At 41.9% G+C, this 13,848-nt stretch overlaps 1 protein-coding gene across 6 annotated transcripts in view; it reads left to right on the top strand.

Moving 5' to 3' along the window:
• LOC134350757 (KH domain-containing RNA-binding protein QKI) overlaps positions 1-13,848 on the top strand; it is a 559,128-nt gene that overhangs the window by 241,614 nt on the left and 303,666 nt on the right. The gene's annotated exons all lie outside the window — the stretch shown is intronic.

Genomic DNA, 13,848 nt, shown 5'->3' with positions numbered 1-13,848 from the left:
CACCAGTTCTGTCTGGAGGAATGGAAAAAAATTCCAGCATCTTACTTTGAGAAGCTTGTGGAAGGCTATCCAAAACGTTTGACCCAAGTTAAACAATTTAAAGGCAATGCTACCAAATACTAACAAAGTGTATGCAAACTTCTAACCCACTGGGAGTGTGATGAAAGAAATAAAAGCTGAAATAACTATCATTACTATCTCTCTACTATTATTCTGACATTTCACGTTCTTAAAATAAAGTAGTGATCCTAACTGACCTAAGATAGAGAATGTTTTCTGGGATTAAATGTCAGGAATTGTGAAAAACTGAGCTTAAATGTATTTGGCTAAGGTGTATGTAAACTTCTGACTTCAACTGTGCATATGTTACTGTGAACCAGAAACAATATCCACATTTAGTCCTGCAACTAGCTTTCGGGAAGGTAATCATGATAAATGAGTGTGTTCCATCAAAGGCAGATAAAGGCAGATACCTAAAACAATTCTGCACCTTAAACAGGCAACATGGAAATAGCTTCTTCAGCAGCTGTTCTCAAGAGGATTTCTCAACATACCTAGGGTACTAAGTGCAGTGAATTAGTTTCATTTCAGATCATAAAAGCAGTCTGATATGATTAAAGTGTCAACACCTGCTTCATTATTAGCCAGGGTTGAATGGCTTTCGGCTTGTGGCATTCTCAGGTCAGTCACATCAGTCTCCGGGGTTGTGTTGTTTTCTGAGTTGCTTTGCTTTCAGGGTGGAACATGGAGTTTCTTAATGGGGGTTCCAGTAAGATCACCTTGACTTTGTATTGCCTTCATCTGCAGCTGCAGGAGATGAGGAACTGCTGTGTGCTTGTTCTTGCAGAAATGTGGCTCCAGGGCAACATCCCCTGCACCATCAGTCTTCAGGCCATGCCACTCAGAGACTTGTGCTAATATTATTTTGTGACCACATGTGCTATTATAACTATATGTGCTATGTGTGACTGTACTATAATTTGCACCTTACCAGAGAAATGCTGTTTAATTTAGCTGTATATACGTGTATGATTGAATGACAATTGAAATTAAACTTGAAACACAGTGGAAAAAAGGACAATGTAATGCAGATTGGGAAATGAAAATATTGTCCAATAGCAGTACAAAGAGTGGGGTAAAGATGACTGCAAATTGTTTGGACCTTTAGGCTTCTTTGGAGCATATTTTTGAAGTGCAGTGTAGTCCATGGAACTTGCCTCTTTCCATATCATGTTATCAAATCAATAAAGTAGGTAGGCCATTCTATTGAAACACTGTAATTTCCATTTGTAGTCTCGCATTGCTTTCAGTTAGATAACAAAAATAAACAGTTGACTTTTAACTGGACAGACACTACATTGATGCATGCTCAGCATAATTTGACATTTGCCTGCCATTCATATGTAACTACTTCGCCTCTTTTTGCAAGTATGGCTAATTACCTTGACATGAGAATGGATATACGTTGTCTGCATCTAACTTGATGATAGTTGTAGAGAAAGGAAAATCTATGCAGCATGGTTCATTTCACTTAACTACTTTTGAAATAAAGAACAAGAAAACTTTGGAAAGTTGTCCAAGGTGAATGTAAAATTCCTTGTCCCTCAACACTTACTCACCCCTGTCAAAAACTTGCCAAAGCCCTGCACAAGTACCATCCCATTCTCAAAGGGCAAAGCCAAGTTCTTTCTGGCCATTGTCCACATTGAACACTGCAGTTATGTCCTTGGCATCCTCCCCTTAGATAAAACAATAAATGAAAGATAAAGGTTCTATGAGCAGGATGCAGTGGTCCATGTACCTGAACCTCCCCTTTTAGACCAAACGATGTAGGAGCAGAATTAGGCAACTTGGCCCATCGAGTCTGCGCCGCCATTTCATCATGGCTGATCCATGTCCCTCTCAACCCCATTCTCCTGCCTTCTCCCCATAACTTTTCATGCCCTATCTAAATATACCCATTCACCTGGCCTCCATAGCCATCTATGTCAATGAATTCCACAAATTCACCTCCCTCTGGTGAAAGAAATTCCTCGTCATCACCACTCTAAATGGACATCCCTCTATTCTGAGGTTCTGCCCTCTGGTCCTAGATTCCCCAACTATAGGAAATATCCTGTCTATATCCATTCATCTAGACCTTTCATCATTTGATAGGTTTCAGAGTTCAAAATTCAAAGTCTGTTTATTAACAAAGTACATATATGTCACCATATACAACCCTGAGATTCATTTACTTATGGGCATACTCAATAAATCCATCAAATAATAACCATAGTAGAATCAATGAAAGACTGCACCAACTTGGGATCTAGCCAGTGTGCAAAAGACAATAAACTGTGCAAGTACAAAAAGAAAGTAATAATAATAAATAAGTAAGAAATAAATATTGAGAACATGAGATGAATAGTCCTTGAAAGCGAGTCTATTAGTGATGGCATGAGTGAACTTATCCCCTTTGGTTCAAGAGCCTGACGGTTGAGGGGTAGTAACTGTTCCTGAACTTGGTGGGGTGGGTCCTGAGGCTCCTGTACTACCTTTCTGATGAGAGCATGTCCTGGGTGGTGGAGGTCCATGATGATGGATGCTGCTTTCCTGCAACGTTGTTTCATGTAGATGTGCTCAATGGTGGGAGGACTTTACCCCCTCATTCTTTTAAATTCCTTTGAGTAAAAGCCATCAATTGCTCTGCATATGATAAGCCTTTCATTTCTGGAGTCATTCTTGTAAACTTCCTCTGAACCCTCTCCATTGTCAGCATATATTTTCTTAAATGACAGACCCAAAGTTGTTCTCAAAATGAATGTCAACATCGCATTTGCCTTGCTCATCACTGACTCAACCTGCAAATTAACTTTTAGAGAATCCTGCATGAGAACTCTCAAGTCCCTTTGCACCTTTGATTTTTGAATTTTCTCCTTGTTTATAAACTAGTCTATGCTTTTATTCCTTCTACCAAAGTACATGACCATACACATTCCAACATTATATTCCATTTGCCACTTGTTTCCCTATTCTCTTAATCTGTTCAGGACTTTCTGCAACCTCTCTGCTTCCTCAGTACTATCTATGCCTCTGTCTCACTTTGTATCATCTGCAAACTTGGCCACAAAGCCATCAATTCTATCATCAAAATCATTGACATATAAAGACATACATAGAAGCGGTCTCAATACTGACTGCTGCGGAACACCACTAGTCACCAGCAGCCAATCAGGAAAAGCTCTTTATTCCCACTCTTTTGCTTCCTGCCAATCAGCAAATGATCTATCCATGCTAGTATCTTTCCTGGAATACCATGGGCTCTTTAAGCAGCTTCATATGCAGCACCTTGTCAAAGGCTTTCTGAAAATCTACATATACAACATCCACTGGTTCTCCTTTGTCTATCCTGCTTGTTATTTCCTTGAAGAATTCTAACAGATTTGTCAGGCAAGGTTTTCCCCAGAGAAAACAATGCTGTCTTTGGCCCTTTTTAACCATATGCCTACAAGTACCCTGAAACCACTTGCTGCACAATGGACTCCCAACATCTTCCCAACTACTGAGGTCAGGCGAACTAACTTACATTTAACTTTCTTCTGCCTTTCTCCCTTTTTGAAGACTGGAGTGGCATTTGCAATTTTCCAGTCCTCTGGAACCATTCCAGAATCTAGTGATTCTTGAAAGGTAGTTACTAATGCCTGTACAATTTCTTCAACACCCCTTTCAGAACCCTAGGGTGTAGTACTTCTGGTCCAGGTGACTTGTTTAACTCCAGACCTTCTGTTTTCCCAAGCACCTTCTCCCTAGTAATATCATCTGCACTCACTCCTGCCCCCTGACGCTCTCATACTTCTGGCATACTGCCAGTGTCTTCCACAGTGAAGACTGATGCAAAACATTTTTTTCAGTTCATCTACCACTTACTTGTTCTCCTTACTACCCCTCCAGCATCATTTTCCAGCAGTCTAATATCTATTTTTGTCTCTTTTACTTTTTATTTATCCGAAAAAAAACTTTTAGTATCCTCTTTGATATTGTTGGCTAGCTTGTCTTAACATTTTATCTCCCCCTGCCATGGCTTTTTTTTTAGTTCCCTTCTGCTTGTTGTTAAAAGTTTCCCAATCCTTTAACTTCCCACTAATTTTTGCTCTATCATATGCCGTCTCCTTTGCTTTTATGGTGGCTTTGACTTCTCTTTTTTCCCTATCTGGACATTTTATAGTTTCAATTAAACTATTCAGAGTTAGATTTGAAATAAAGGTTTAAATAAAACCTCAGAGCATTAACCTCTAAGGAAATTTAATCACTCTTGTGCTACTCCGTATTGTCTTATCCTCTCTCTTCCCTCCTTCCCCATGTATTGTACAGAGGGGAGGGCAGTGGGCTGATGAGGAGCGTGAAGTGTGTTTTCAGAGCATTGAATGGACTTGCCCAACATGGGTTGTGATATCAGCCGCTCCCTCCCGTTTTACCTCCCCTAACTTCCCCTTTCATGTGACCAACTGACTTATGAGATCATAAAATACAGGAGCAGAATTATAAAAACGCAAACAACAGGAATTCTGCAGATGATGGAAATTCAAGCAACACACATCAAAGTTGCTGGTGAACGCAGCAGGCCGGTTAGCATCTCTAGGAAGAGGTACAGTTGACGTTTCAGGCCGAGACCCTTCGTCAGGACTAACTGAAAGAAGAGCTAGTAAGAGATTTGAGAGGGGGAGGGGGAGATCCAAAATGATAGGAGAAGACAGGAGGGGGAGGGATGGAGCCAAGAGCTGGACAGGTGATTGGCAAAGGGGATATGAGAGGATCATGGGACAGGAGGTCCGGGGAGAAAGACAAGTTGGGGGGGGGGAACCCAGAGGATGGGCAAGGGGTATAGTCAGAGGGACAGAGGGAGAAAAAGGAGAGTGAGAGGAAGAATGTGTGTATAAAAATAAATAACGGATGGGGTACGAGGGGGAGGTGGGGTATTCGCGGAAGTTAGAGAAATTAATGTTCATGCCATCAGGTTGGAGGCTATCCAGGCAGAATATAAGGTGTTGTTCCTCCAACCTGAGTGTGGCTTCATCTTTACAGTAGAGGAGGCCGTGGATAGACATGTCAGAATGGGAATGGGATGTGGAATTAAAATGTATGGCCACTGGATCAGCCATGATGAAATGGTTGAGCAGCATCGATGGGCCAAATGATCTAATGCTGCTCCTATATCCACGGTTAAAGGAGAAAACTTCGCTTAGCTTCACTTGCTCCATTACTGAAATCTTCCCACAACCCATGAACTCACTTTTAAGGACTCTTCATCTCACATTCTGAATGTTTATTGCTTATTTATTTATTATTACTTTCTCTATTTTTATACTTGCAGAGTTTGTTGCCTATAGCACACTGGTTGAATGCCCAACTGGTATGGTCTTTCATTTTAGTAGATGTTCTCTTATTTCAGCATGTTGGCCAGAAAGAATGGCAATCAATGAACAGGAATGGAAGTGGCCATTTTGTGAGACTGGCCCTGCAGCCACCATTTTGTGAACTGTTTGATGAACTGATTCTTGCTCTGGGATAACTTAGTCGGAGCAACTGAATGTGGACCCAAGCAGTTTCAGCGAATGACCACCTAAACCTGAGACCAGTCTCAGGCAAGTAGCTATTTATTATGTAAAGTGGTAGGCTTGCAGAGGAGAAATCGGTGTCTAGGTCATCTGGTTTGAATCAGTCAGAGTTGAAAAGAACTAAAGGCTCAAGGCTGAGGGCAAAGACCATAGACTACTGGTTGTAGCCCTGGACCAGAGCCAATAAGACGACGACCGAGGTGAAGCCAAGTGACTTCTATGCAAATAAATTTGAGCTAACTGGATGGAAACAACATTTGATCTGATAAGAAGTGCTTAGAAGTAAGGAGCTTTGAATGGGGGGGGTGGCGACTCTCCAGGAACAAACCATTACAGATGTGGAGGACACCCACATACACATGGCGATTAGATAGAGAGCGTGAGGAATACCTGGCCAGCCTAGACTCCTTTTCCCAGGTATTACCTTTTCTGTTCTTGGACTGTTTATGAAGGGACAGGGAAGTTTGATAGGTGTGCACGCAGTTATTCATTTGTGTAAATTCTCATGCTTGTGAACTGAGCCAATAAAGGTATTTGTCAGCAAATACATTTCCCTCTGTGCCACATTGATCATTGCTGCTAAGGAGTAAGTCCATATAACAAGTGTCAATCTTGCAGTTCAACTAACATATTTGTGAAGCAATTGTGGTTGTAGTGCAGAAAAATGAAATATAATTACAAGTCCAGACATCGGTACATATTAAAATTTCAAAACTGCATTTACAGAAAATCAGTTTACACAAAAATGCACAACTATGATGTGCAAAAATATTCTGAGGTATTGTTGCAGAGAAGCAAAGTATTCGGCTTTGTGGAACAATCTATGTTCCGTGCTTATTCTGGTACCTGTCCCCTACTTTTCCTTCGCTACATCGATGACTGCATTGGCGCTGCTTCCTGCACACATGCTGAGCGTGTTGACTTTATTAACTCTGCCTCCAACTTTCACCCTGCCCTCAAGTTTACCTGGTCCATTTCCGACACCTCCCTCCCCTTTCTAGATCTTTCTGTCTCTATCTCTGGAGACAGCTTATCCACTGATGTCTACTATAAGCCTACTGACTCTCACAGCTATCTGGACTATTCCTCTTCTCACCCTGTCTCTTGCAAAAACGCCATCCCCTTCTCACAATTCCTCCGTCTCCGCCGCATCTGCTCTCAGGACGAGGCTTATCATTCCAGGACGAGGGAGATGTCCTCCTTTTTTAAAGAAAGGGGCTTCCCTTCCTCCACTATCAACTCTGCTCTCAAACGCATCTCCCCCATTTCACGCACATTTGCTCTCACTCCATCCTCCTGCCACCCCAGTAGGAATAGGGTTCCGCTGGTCCTCACCTACCACCCCACCAGCCTCCGGGTCCAACATAATATCCTCCGTAACTTCTGCCACCTCCAACGGGATCCCACCACTAAGCACATCTTTCCCTCCCCCCCCCCCACTTTCCACAGGGATCGCTCTCTACGCGACTCCCTTGTCCATTCGTTTCCCCCATCCCTCCCCACTGATCTCCCTCCTGGCACTTATCCTTGTAAGCGGAACAAGTGCTACACATGCCCTTACACTTCCTCCCTTATCACCATTCAGGGCCCCAGACAGTCCTTCCAGGTGAGGCGACACTTCACCTGTGAGTCGAATGGGGTGATATACTGCGTCCGGTGCTCCCGATGTTGCCTTCTATATATTGGCGAGACCCGACGCAGACTGGTAGACTGCTTTGCTGAACACCTACACTTTGTCCGCCAGAGAAAGCAGGATCTCCCAGTGGCCACACATTTTAATTCCACATCCCATTCCCATTCTGACATGTCTATCCACAGCCTCCTCTACTGTAAAGATGAAGCCACACTCAGGTTGGAGGAACAACAGCTTATATTCCATCTGGGTAGCCTCCAACCTGATGGCATGAACATCGACTTCTCTAACTTCTGCTAATGCCCCACCTCCCCCTCGTACCCCATCCGTTATTTATTTTTATACACACATTCTTTCTCTCACTCTCCTTTTTCTCCCTCTGTCCCTCTGACTATACCCCTTGCCCATCCTCTGGGCTTCACCCCTCCCCCTTTTCTTTCTCCCTAGGCCTCCCATCCCATGATCCTCTCATATCCCCTTTGCCAATCAACTGTCCAGCTCTTGGCTCCATCCCTCCCCCTCCTGTCTTCTCCTATCATTTTGGATCTCCCCCTCCCCCTCCCACTTTCAAATCTCTTACTAACTCTTCCTTCAGTTAGTCCTGACGAAGGGTCTCGGCCTGAAACATTGACTGTACCTCTCCCTAGAAATGCTGCCTGGCCTGCTGCGTTCACCAGCAACTTTGATGTGTGTTGCAGGAGCAGAGTTAGACCATTTGGCCCATCAAGTGAACAAACTCTACTGGTGCAAAATTTTTATTCTAAACAAGGAATTTTTATGCACCATGACTCAGTAGCTGTTTTCTCGTTTAGTTATTTATTATGCCATTCTTTTTTATATTTTATTAACCAATGTGTTTTATAGACATGTCTGATGGTACAATCTTCTGAGTCATTTCACTGCACTCGTGCTACAATGGACGCGAGAAAAAGTCCGTCTCTACAATGAAAGCTACTCATCAATGGATTTTACATGGACTGGTGTTCCAAGTTGTCTTTTTCTAATGTGCCTAGTCTGTGGCAAACAACATAGAAATGCAGCAAAGACTCCAGCAACATTGAAAAGACACTTAACTACACATCACAGCCATGTGACACCTGAAAGTGTTGATTATTTTAAATGGCTATTGGAATCTCAAAATAAACAGTAAAGCTTGTGTTATTAAAGTTGCAGTCAGTTAAAGGGTTCAGGAATCAAGTTATTTAGTAGCAGATCCTATTACCCAGAGAAGGAAAAGTCACACAGTTGATAAGAACCTAATAATGCTAGCATGTAAAATTATGGTGAGTAAAATGCTAGGACAAGATGCAGTATAAGAAATTGAAAGGGTTTCACTCTCAAACAGTACTATAAGTCTACATATTGATATGTGTCATATGATGCTGAAGTGGTTTCTTGTGATAAACTGAAGAACAATAGGTTCTCTAAGCAACAATGAAGGGAAAATTTGCAGATGCTGAAAATCCAAGCACACACACAGATACTAGAGGAACTCAGCAGCTAGGCAGCAGCTGTGGAAAAGATTACACTTGACGTTTCAGGCCAGGACCCTTCATCATGTCAGCTTCTCTATCCAGGTTGATAAGTCAGCAGATTTCATCAATAAATGTCATGTTGTAACATTTGTAAGATTTGTAATTGATGGTGAAATTGAAGAAAACTTTTTCTGTTGGAAAGAGCTGCCTGAAACAAGCAAAGGCCAAGATATATTTAATGTTTTGATTTCATATCTTGGAGCAAAGGTCTGTCTTGGAGGAACTGTGTTGCCTTGACTTAGGGTTTTAGTAACTTTACATTCAACATCATCAATAAATTTTCGTGTTGTAAATAGCATTAATTAAAATCAATTTACAACCTTTATTTAAATTAAATTTACTGAGCCTATCTTTAAAAAAAATTAAATCCCTTTTGGCTTAAGCCAATTATTTAACAGAAATTTATTATGTTTGACCTCTGAAAGAAAGAGATTAATTTCAAGAAAAGTGAGCTAAGTTGAACTACCTGCTTTTTTTTCAAGAAAGGTTGGCCAAAAAATGTTTTTTCTGCTCAAAAGAGCATTGACAGTTGTTTTTGGATTATATCTACAACTTACTGATCACTTTAACGTATCGTGAGCTGTAGATACAATTTTTATGCAGGGATTCCCTGAGACCTGAAAATTATTTGCCAAAAATGGTTGAGAAAGGCTGCCCTATCTGGTAAGATTTGTGCTTACATCTAACAACTTCTCTTTTGGCTCCTCCCATTTTCTCCAAATCAAAGGTACAGAATGGTTACTTGCATATGCCCAATAATACCTGCTTTTCATTGGCAACATGGAGCAGTCCATATTCCAAACCTATTGAAGTTGATCCCTAACTGATTCTCCGCTGCGCTACAATTGGTGCTACTCCCTGGGCTAGTGGAGAACTCAGCAGTTTCATTCACTTCGATCCTAACTTCCTGTCCACCCCCAGATCCATCTGTGACCCTTCTTGACCTCTTACCCCATGGTGCAGCAAAAGGCAAACTCAAGAAATGGCACTTAATATTCCAACTGGGTTGTATGCAACCAGTAACATGAACATTGAATTCCCCTACTTGCAGTAAACTACTCCCTCTGTCCCTTTTCTCTTTCCTCCTGATCTAACTAGCACCTATGACACTGTCTCATTCCCTTCCTCCACCCTTTTCAGCTGCCCATTCTCTAGTTGGTTCCCCACCCTCACCCTTTCCCTTGATTCCGACTCCACCTTTCCTATCAACATCTATTATTTTCAGTACTTTGTACTTCCACCTATTACCTCCCAACTTCTGGTACTTTCCTTATTTCCCCCTTTGCCAATTTGTCTATTATCCCCTCATCTGTATCCACCTATACCTAGCTACACCTAGCTGTTAATCTTCCAGAAATAGTAGGGGACAGAGGGTCCAGTGAGATGGAGGAACTGAGCGAAATACTTGTTAGTAGGGAAGTGGTGTTAGGTAAATTGAAGGGATTGAAGGCAAATAAATCCCCAGGGCCAGATAGTCTGCATCCTAGAGTGCTTAAGGAAGTAGCCCAAGAAATAGTGGATGCATTAGTGATAATTTTTCAAAACTCGTTAGATTCTGGACTAGTTCCTGAGGATTGGAGGGTGGCTAATGTAACCCCACTTTTTAAAAAAGGAGGGAGAGAGAAACCAGGGAATTATAGACCGGTTAGCCTAACGTCGGTGGTGGGGAAACTGCTGGAGTCAGTTATCAAAGATGTGATAACAGCACATTTGAAAGCGGTGAAATCATCGGACAAAGTCAACATGGATTTGTGAAAGGAAAATCATGTTTGATGAATCTCATTGAATTTTTTGAGGATGTAACTAGTAGAGTGGATAGGGGAGAACCAGTGGATGTGGTATATTTGGATTTTCAAAAGGCTTTTGACAAGGTCCCACACAGGAGATTAGTGTGCAAACTTAAAGCACATGGTATTGGGGGTAAGGTATTGATGTGGATGGAGAATTGGTTGGCAGACAGGAAGCAAAGAGTGGGAATAAACGGGACCTTTTCAGAATGGCAGGCGGTGACTAGTGGGGTACCACAAGGCTCAGTGCTGGGACCCCAGCTGTTTACAATATATATTAATGACTTGGATGAGGGAACTAAATGCAGCATCTCCAAGTTTGCAGATGACACGAAGCTGGGTGGCAGTGTTAGCTGTGAGGAGGATGCTAAGAGGATGCAGGGTGACTTGGATAGGTTGGGTGAGTGGGCAAATTCATGGCAGATGCAATTTAATGTGGATAAATGTGAGGTTATCCACTTTGGTGGCAAAAATAGGAAAACAGATTATTATCTGAATGGTGGCCGATTAGGAAAAGGGGAGGTGCAACGAGACCTGGGTGTCATTATACACCAGTCATTGAAAGTGGGCATGCAGGTACAGCAGGCGGTGAAAAAGGCGAATGGTATGCTGGCATTTATAGCGAGAGGATTCGAGTACAGCAGCAGGGAGGTACTACTGCAGTTGTACAAGGCCTTGGTGAGACCACACCTGGAGTATTGTGTGCAGTTTTGGTCCCCTAATCTGAGGAAAGACATCTTTGCCATAGAGGGAGTACAAAGAAGGTTCACCAGATTGATTCCTGGGATGGCAGGACTTTCATATGAAGAAAGACTGGATGAACTGGGCTTGTACTCGTTGGAATTTAGAAGATTGAGGGGGGATCTGATTGAAACGTATAAAATCCTAAAGGGATTGGACAGGCTAGATGCAGGAAGATTGTTCCCGATGTTGGGGAAGTCCAGAACAAGGGGTCACAGTTTGAGGATAAAGGGGAAGCCTTTTAGGACCGAGATTAGGAAAAACTTCTTCACTGAGAGAGTGGTGAATCTGTGGAATTCTCTGCCACAGGAAGCAGTTGAGGCCAGTACATTGGCTATATTTAAGAGGGAGTTAGATATGGCCCTTGTGGCTACAGGGATCAGGGGGTATGGAGGGAAGGCTGGGGCGGGGTTCTGAGTTGGATGATCAGCCATGATCATAATAAATGGCGGTGCAGGCTCGAAGGGCCGAATGGCCTACTCCTGCACCTATTTTCTATGTTTCTATGTTACTACACCCCAACACTCCAGCTCTTTATCCCCTTTATCTTTCATTTCAGATTCAGAGTCTTAATCTGAAATATTGGCTATCCATTTTCCTTCATAGATGCTCCTTGACCTGCTGAGTTCCTTCACTTTGCTGTGTATTGTTTGTGTTACTCCTTACTGGTAATTTTTCAATTTGTTTGCTGTCCTTAACATTTCAATGCAGAACACCCACCTAGACTGATGGTTCTTTTTTTCTGTGTTAGCAAGAGCAATTGCCACAGTGGAAGACCAAAAGCAGCTCAAAGCGCAGAATGTCTGGGTAGTCTTGAGCTAAGTGGTTATAGTTGCGGTAGGTGTTATATGGCTCATGTGAGAGCATTAACAGAGTACCAATAGCAGGAGCAGAGATACTGATAACAGTACTTTTTGTTCTGTTATGGGACTTAAAGCCTCCAACCAGTATCAGTTTGAATACAGAGCTACATTGCTCTTCCAGGTGTAAAATCTCTGCTCTCAAATCTTTTGTCAGCAGGTACAGCTCTGACTGGAGTTGCCTGAGAGTCCACTGTGAAATGAGGACTATGCATCCACCCATCCCTGAATCAAAATAGAAATCTGACAATAAACTGAAACCCCACTCCTACCTCTCTTTTCCTCTTGATACTTGCACTTTAGGATAATATGTAGAAAGGGAAAATTTAAATTTGTTAAATTGCAGCTGAAGGTGGGTTTCGCTGACTGTCTTGAATATCTCATCGTTCCTCACTAAATTTCTCACTATAATTTCCACTCCCCCACCTCGACCCCCCATCACTGACCACTATTTCCACCCCTTCTGCCACATGATTTTCCACTTATTCTTTCTGCCAACTCCCACTCATATTTCTAATTGCTGAGAGCAAATTAAATTTATTCTAGGAAACGATATTGAACAATTATTTCACCAGGTTCTACTAAAATCAGCTTGCATGAGAAAAATAGCTATTTTAAAAATATAAGGCAATCAAATAGATGTAAAGATAGATGATTTTTAGCACCACTTAGACTGTTGTAAAATAAAACTTAGGATCTAGATCTCTAGTTGAATGAAGCAGTATTGAAAATTCGTCTTTTGCTGGCTCATTTCCAATTATATTTGAAATATGATAACTACCAGAATATTTCAGCACAATTTCCAGATCCAATGTATTTCAAAACAATTAATTGTATTAATGTTGTATCTTTAACACTGTAAATATCAAGTCACTTCAAAGGAGCATTATTGAACAAAATTTGGGACTAAGTTATGTGGATGATGGGGCAAAAGTCCAAAAGCTTGGCCAAAAAGATAGGTTTCAAAAGATAAGTTAAAGGAGGCAAACAACAGGAATTCTGCAGATGCTGGAAATTCAAGCAACACACATCAAAGTTGCTGGTGAACGCAGCAGGCCAGGCAGCATCTCTAGGAAGAGGCGCACGACGAGTAAAATCCCTTACTCACTCTTCCTTCAGTTAGTCCTGACGAAGGGTCTCGGCCTGAAACGTCGACTGCGCCTCTTCCTAGAGATGCTGCCTGGCCTGCTGCGTTCACCAGCAACTTTGATGTGTGTTGCTTAAAGGAGGCAAAAGTGGGTTTAAAAAAAAGAGGTTCTGGAGGGAAAATTTCAGAGCTTAGGGGTTTCTTGGAAGTAATGAGCATAAAAACTTTAAAATCATCGTGTTTCTTGAGAAGACCATTGAAGTCAGCAAGCATAGGTGTGACAGTAAATAGAGCTTGGTGCAAGTTAGGATGCAGGCAACAGAGTATAAAATGTGGTAGTTGACCAGGTGTGCATTGTGATGGACATGAAGAGGTAACAGGAGTGTGAATGAGGATTTCAAACCCAGATGCACTGAGGCAGGAACAAATTTGGAGAATGGAGAGCATGGAGTTTATTGCTAGGAAGCCCAGTTTGCCATTGGAGCTAATGGTGATTGATCCTTTCAATAATTAGTCACGAAAAATTCAGTTATTCCTGTATTAAATAGTGATGTAACAATTGTTTATGGAACTGTGTGTTTTCACCATAGATATTGAAACTGATGATG

This window comes from Mobula hypostoma, chromosome 8, assembly GCF_963921235.1.
Source record: "Mobula hypostoma chromosome 8, sMobHyp1.1, whole genome shotgun sequence".
Taxonomy (NCBI): Eukaryota; Metazoa; Chordata; class Chondrichthyes; order Myliobatiformes; family Myliobatidae; genus Mobula; species Mobula hypostoma.
Note: the sequence above shows the minus strand (reverse complement) of the source record. Positions and strands in the feature narration are given on the sequence as shown.